The sequence below is a fragment of the Humulus lupulus genome, chromosome 6 (genome assembly GCF_963169125.1).
Source record: "Humulus lupulus chromosome 6, drHumLupu1.1, whole genome shotgun sequence".
NCBI lineage: Eukaryota > Viridiplantae > Streptophyta > Magnoliopsida > Rosales > Cannabaceae > Humulus > Humulus lupulus.
In genome coordinates this window covers 85,388,145-85,395,178 of record NC_084798.1, presented here as the reverse complement: position 1 = coordinate 85,395,178, position 7,034 = coordinate 85,388,145, and the positions used below count along the sequence as shown (strand labels likewise).

At 34.9% G+C, this 7,034-nt stretch overlaps 1 non-coding gene across 1 annotated transcript; it reads right to left on the bottom strand.

Moving 5' to 3' along the window:
• Positions 1-2,974: 2,974 nt before the first annotated feature.
• On the bottom strand, positions 2,975-3,081 carry LOC133787520 (small nucleolar RNA R71). Its single transcript, XR_009872537.1, has one exon. It is a non-coding gene; the product is annotated as a small nucleolar RNA R71 (small nucleolar RNA).
• Positions 3,082-7,034: the final 3,953 nt, after the last annotated feature.

The following is a 7,034-nucleotide window of genomic DNA, read 5'->3' as shown; positions in this document are numbered from 1 at the left end:
AATTAACTATTATAATAAAGAGTTTAATTATTTAGTTTCAATTTATTGGCGCTTAATGTTATAGGTCCATGGTCCCCGAAATGGCTCAAACAATCACTGACAAAGGTAAATACAAAAATGGGCAAAAAGGACTTATCTGATAAGTAAAATATTTTTCTATGTATCAAACATAATTATTGTATAATTATGTGTAATTAATTAATTAAGAATTAATTAATTATTTGATTTAACAAAAATATAATTAATTTATGTTTTTGGGATTTTTGGTATTTAAATAATAATAAAAATTGGGAAAAATCACATGCCATCACTGGCATGTGGTACACGTGTAGCACAGTGCACAGTCACTGTGCTACATGCATAAGAGACTGTGAGCAGTTTCTAGGTTCCACAATTTTAGTTATTTAAATATTAAATAAATAATGAGATATTGTAATTTGATTAAAATATTATTATTTAAACAAAAATCTGATAACTGATTAGTTATTTTCAAATTGTTTAAAATAACTATGATTTTATTTTAATATATGGGATATATTAAATATAGGATATCAGTTTTACAAAACGTAACTTTTCAGGGATAGAAAAATATCTAGAAATCTCTCTCAAAGAAAGAGAACAGTGATACATAAAAAATCATTGTTCTTCACAAAACTTGGGTCCAAACTTTATCAGATCTCATGTGCTGAGAACATCTGATAAATAGATTTTGCATATTATTTGTATAGCGAGCCCACACTCATTCTTTGTGTGCTGAGAACATTTTGGAAGATCTTGGTGTGAGATCTCAAGGATTTAGCCATACAAAAAGATAGTAGAAAGGAAGGACCTGAGGAAATTTTTTCTATTCATGTCGTTGATTCAATATATATATGCATGTGAAGAAGTAGATCTAGAAATCTTATGGGATTAAACTAACAATTTGATTGTTGTTCCGCTCCGTATAATCTCTGATTTTATCAATAAAAACCAACAGTTACCTCCTTGGGTGAAGGCTAGGTTGTTGGCGACCAGGTCGGTAGTTAAAAAGACTCTTAGTAGTACTTTCCTACATTGGACTTGTAGGTAGTCTCACTCAGGAAGGTGCGGGTCGATTCCTGATAAATGAGTTTTAGACTCATTTATCTATGTGTTTTTCAGGTAAAGTATTAGGTGTTTGTTTTGTTTTGTTCTATTTTACGCTGGCTTTTGAATTTTTTCAGGTGTCGAAGGGCTTAGGTAACTTAGGTGTGGAAACATCGTGGAAAAGCGACAGTAATGACAAAAATTGGTGGAAAACGGTGTTTCAGAGCACTTCCTGCGACTACAGGAAGTGTGTCTTGCGGCTGCAACTCCAGAGAAGTTTTTGCATTTCTAGAGCATTCCTGCGACCACAGGAATGACATCCTGCAACCGCAGGATATGTCTACAAATGAGAAAAATGCAGATTTTTAATTAAGGGTGTTTTGGTCCTTTCATGTTTAAAAAATCGCTAATTAGGTTTAAATTACGATTAAGGAGAGAAAAGGAGGCACTTTTTGGCAGACCTAGACTGGGAGTGGGGGCTGAGAAGTGGATCTATCATTTAGAGTTTCTTTTCTTCTCTTTTTATTTTTTACTTTATGTTAATTTCAGATTTATGGATTTCTTAGTGATGTTTATGAACTAAATTCTGTTTAGGTTTTCTAATTGACTCTCTTGAAACTCTGTTATGAATTAATGCATTTATCTATTTCTTCTTCATCTGAAATCTATTCAATTTGTGTTTATTGTGTATGTAATTGACTGCGCACCTTTTACATATGATTTATGAATTTGAATCAAAATCTGAAAAGTGAGATTTGAATATGCTAAAATTGAATAGACACAGATTTCAATTTAGAACGAGAGTATCAAATTGGTTTATGTGATTTAGGGTTGTATTCATTGCTTCCTATTGTTTGAATTGACCATAGAAATATAGGGAATTCACATTAGGTCGAGTTTTCTATCTTGTAACTCGAATAGTTAACACTTTTGCATGCCTATCATTTCAGGGAGAAGAGTTTCAGTAGTAATTGAATTAAAGAATAATAGAGTGGATAGTTGAGAAGATTAGGATTCCTAATTGTTTCATAGTGAATTTAATCCTTGTGTTCTTTTTATTATTTGATTTCTGCAATTTTCATTTATTTCTGTTTTCTTATTTTCAAATTTCACAAATCTAGTTTTCATTAGCCAAATAGAAACTAGAAATTAATTATTTGGTAATTGATAAATCAGTCTTCGTGGGATGATACTCGTTCTTATCGAGATTTATTACAAAATGTGATTACGTATACTTGCGTAGCTTTAATTTTCGCAACAAGTTTTTGGCACCGTTGCCGGGGACTGATTTTTATTAATATCAATACAATTAAGTTTTATTCTAATTTGGTTTTTATGTGTTAATTGTTTCTAACGGTTGTGTTTGAGAATATTAATTTCAGGTGACAATTGGTATATGCGATGTCAAAGGACTGACAATCTTTTGCCCACTAATACTAAAATTGAGAGGACTTGCAGACAGAATAGAAAGCAAAAACGGGTAGCAGAGATGGCCCAACATTAGGGTAATGTGTTGAATGGGGACGTTGTTGAGCCAACAGTTCGCCCACTCAGAGAATATGTACTTCCTGCTGTTACTGGAGTACAATCATGCATCCAACCGCCAACTATTTCAGTCAATAATTTTGAAATTAAGCCGGAAATTTTGCAAATGGTCCAGTCTACTGTCCAGTTTGGTGGACTCCCTACTGAGGATCCCAATACACACATAGCCAATTTCTTGGAGTTGTGTGGAACTTTTAAATACAATGGGGTCACCAACGATGCTATTAGACTGAGATTGTTCCTGTTGTCACTGCGGGATAGAGCTAAAAGTTGGTTGAACTCTCTTCAAGCCAATTCAATCACTACATGGGAGGCATTAGCTCTGAAATTTCTTGCTAAATTTTTCCCTCCATCCAAGGCTGCAATGCTAAGAGGGGAAATTAATAACTTCTCTCAATTTGATGGAGAGTCTCTTTATGATGCATTGGACAGGTTTAAGGAACTTCTGAGGAAATGTCCTCATCATGGGATTGAAAAATGGATGCTAGTCCATAATTTTTACAACGGTTTGTGTGGGATGACTCGCACCATTAATGATGCTGGAGCAAGTGGTGCTTTCATGAGAAAGAGTGCTAATGAGGCCTATGAATTGCTTGAGGAAATGGCCATGAATAACTATCAGTGGCCTAGTGAACGAGATAGAAATAAGAAGGTAGCTGGTATGCAGGAGCTGGATGCTATTACTGCTCTCACTGCTCAAGTTGCATCATTTACCAAGCAACTGCAACAAAATTCTATGGCTACTCAAGTCATGCAAATCCAAGTGGTATGTCATAATTGTGGTGGTCCTCACCCATTTGAGCAGTGCATGGTAGTTGAGATGAACAACTCCATTCCCATGGAACAGGTGAATATGATGGGAAATTTCAATAGGCAAGCGAATAGTTCATTCTCCAACCCGTTCAATCAAGGGTGGAGAAATCAGCCTAATTTTGCATGGAGAAATAATCAGGGTCCTCAACAAATTCAGCAGGCTATGCTTCAAGCTCCACCTCAGGCATCGTTACAGCCACCAATACTACCTGTTGCTCAAGAGAAGACAAATGAGTTACAAGATGCACTGTTAACTTTGACCAACTCTCAATCTCAATTTATGTCAGAAACTCGCTCATCCATCAGGAATCTTGAGATGCAAGTTGGTCAATTGGCAAATATGTTACAAAGTAGGCCTCAAGGAAATTTGCCAAGTAATACAAAGGTAAATCCTAAAGAGCAGTGCAATGCATTCTCTTTGAGGAGTGGGAAGAAGTTGGAAGAGCCAGTCAAGAAGTCTATACCTGCACCAAAAGTTGAAGTTGAGAATGAGGGTAAGGTAGAAGAAGAGGTTATTGAAGACCTTGAGAAGAATCAGTCACCAGTGAGTTATGAGCACCACATCAAGATTCCATATCCTCAGCGACTTCAAAAGAAGACACTTAACAAACAATTTTCGAAGTTTCTAGATATTTTTCGAAAACTTCACATTAACATACCTTTTGTCGAGGCACTTGAACAAATGCCAAGTTATGTGAAGTTTATGAAGGAAATATTGTCAAAGAAAAAGAAGTTGGAGGATTATGAGACAGTGGCGCTTACTGAGGAGTGCAGTGCTATTTTGCAGAAGAAACTACCTCCCAAACTTAAAGATCCGGGTAGTTTCGTGATTTCTTGCTCAATAAGAGATACTGTTATGACCAAGGCCTTATGTGATTTAGGGGCTAGTGTAAATTTAATGCCCTTATCTATTTTTCGAAAGCTGAAATTGGGAGAAGCTCGCCCCACTGCTGTGTCCTTACAAATGGCAGGCTGCTCTGTTAAGCAACCTCGTGGAGTAATTGAGGATGTCTTAGTTAAGGTTGGTAAATTTATCTTCCTTACTGATTTTATTATTCTAGATATGGAGGAAGATGCAAACATTCCCATTATTTTGGGAAGACCATTCTTAGCCACAGGGAGAGCACTAATTGACGTACAAAAAGGGAAATTGAAGCTACGAGTCCAAAACGAAGAGGTAACATTTAATGTTTTTGCAGCAACTGATATTCCAACTTGTTGTAGGGTGGATGTGGTATGTAGTGGTGGTAGTAATTTGGAAACCACCAAGAGAAAAACCAATGCTAAAATTGGTAGTCGAACAGTTCGTAATTGTTTGAAACAGTTCTATAGTGGAAAGGCTCGAAGGTTACACGAGCGGTGGAAGGCTCCAACAATTAGCAACGTCAAAAGACGAGTTTTTGCTTATGACACTATGGCTCTAAAGGATGAGCGGGGTGGACTTGACCAGAGTTGAAGTTTAATGAAGCAAGTGAGCGTCCAGCTGGAGACGTTAAATAAAGCGCCATTGGGAGGCATCCCAAGTTCATTTAAATTTATTTAAGTTCGTTAAGCTATTTTAGTTGAGACAATTTTTATTTTTTTTAGTTAGTTTTTGTTTAATTTTAATTTTCTTGTAAATATTGTTGATTCTGGAATCGTGAAATACGTGAAAAAAATAGAAAAATGATGAAAAAAAATAGAAAAAAAAGCGCAAAACCAATATGCCTACAACCAAGCCTTCGCCACTCATTTTGGCATTGACACTAGTGGATTTCCACCATATCCACAACCACCCAACTTTGTGTATCCTCCACCTGAGGGGGATGACGAGGCAGGACCTTCATCATGAGTCGAGTCAGGTAAGTTTCCTTTCCTTAGCTTTTATTTAAACATTGGGCACAATGTTTTTGTTAAGTTTGGGGAAGAGGGATTTATGTTAGTTATTTGTGTCAAGTTAGTTGAGTCAAGTTTCTGTTTAGTTTGGTGTTTTGTTAAATTGTGTTTGATTTTGTGTGTTAATTGTGCTGTGTGCTAGGGTATCCAGAGAGTGTGTTGAATCAAGATAACAATGATTAACCGATGAGAATACGTGAATGACTTGTAATATAATTCGAGAAAAATATATTTGATTGTAAAAAAAAAAAAAAATATGTGTGCTTGGTTTGACCACTTCTTTGGATTACTTTAATTCATTGTGAAACTGAATATTTGATCATGATTGGTAAATTTTTATATTTAAATATATTTACACTTGCTGAATTTTGAATGTGGAAAGAATGTATGAGTAATTCTAGAACTTGCTTGCTTACCATTTGAGGTGAAATCATAGACAATGCTTGTGTTAGGAAAATGATTTAGGCAATTTTTTTGGAACATTTGAGCCTTTCAAGCCATCCTTGATTAATTTATCCTTAGTTACCCTTTTTCGAGCCTAAAAGTATAACTTTTTATTGTTAACCACTTATGTTGAGCCTAATTGAACACTTCATTATAAAATTTTCATTCCCTTGATCTATACCATAAGCATATAAACATATAAATGGGGATTGATTGGTAATGGGTGTTATTGTGTGATTTGGTTGTGACAATAGAAAAATAAAAGGAAAGATTGAGAGGAAAATTCGAAAAAAAAAGATTGAAAATAAACTACACTTCTTATGTTTGTTCACATTGAAAAACATAGGTTTGGGGAAGTGTAGTTGAAAAAAAAAAAAGAAAAAAAAAAGATACATCTAGTGTGCATTTTTCTCAATCTTGGAAAATAAAGGGAAATTTGGGCTTGTTTGGATTACAAAGTGGATATCAGGTGTGGTTTGTTTGGATTATATGCTTATGGTATATATGAGCCTAAATGACTATTTTATCTACCGTTACCTAAGCCTCTCAATACAAGCTTTAAAAGACCTTTTGATTCTTGAACATGCATTGATTTATATTAGTGGAGAATAATAAGTTAGCAAGCATATGGAAATTTGGGATTTGATGGATTGATGGTGAGAGTTCAGCATGTGTAAATTATTTTAAATGTGTTATTTACTGTTCATGATTGAGTAGACAAAAATGATCAATGGGTTAGGGTGAGTTGAAGAAGTGGTTGGATTGAAAATCTGGATGACTTGTTAGTTATTTTTCGAAAATTATATATGCTTGTCATTCATTAATTTTGAGGTTTAAAAAAAATTGTGGTTATCTTGATTCATTTGTTTAGTGTCTGTATTTATTTGTTTAGTTTATCTTGAGTCTTGTTTTCTTTGCTCGAGGGCGAGCAAATGTTAAGTTTGGGGAAGTTTGATAAATGAGTTTTAGACTCATTTATCTATGTGTTTTTCAGGTAAAGTATTAGGTGTTTGTTTTGTTTTGTTCTATTTTACGCTGGTTTTTGTATGTTTTCAGGTGTCGAAGGGCTTAGGTGACTTAGGTGTGGAAACACGATGGAAAAATCGACAAAATGACAAAAATTTGTGGAAAACGGTGTTTCGGAGCACTTCCTGCGATTGCAGGAAGTCTGTCTTGCGACCGCAACTCCAGAGAAGTTTTTGCATTTCTAGAGCATTCCAGCGACCACATGAATGACATCCTGCAACCGCAGGATATGTCTACAAATGAGAAAAACGCAGATTTTTAATTAA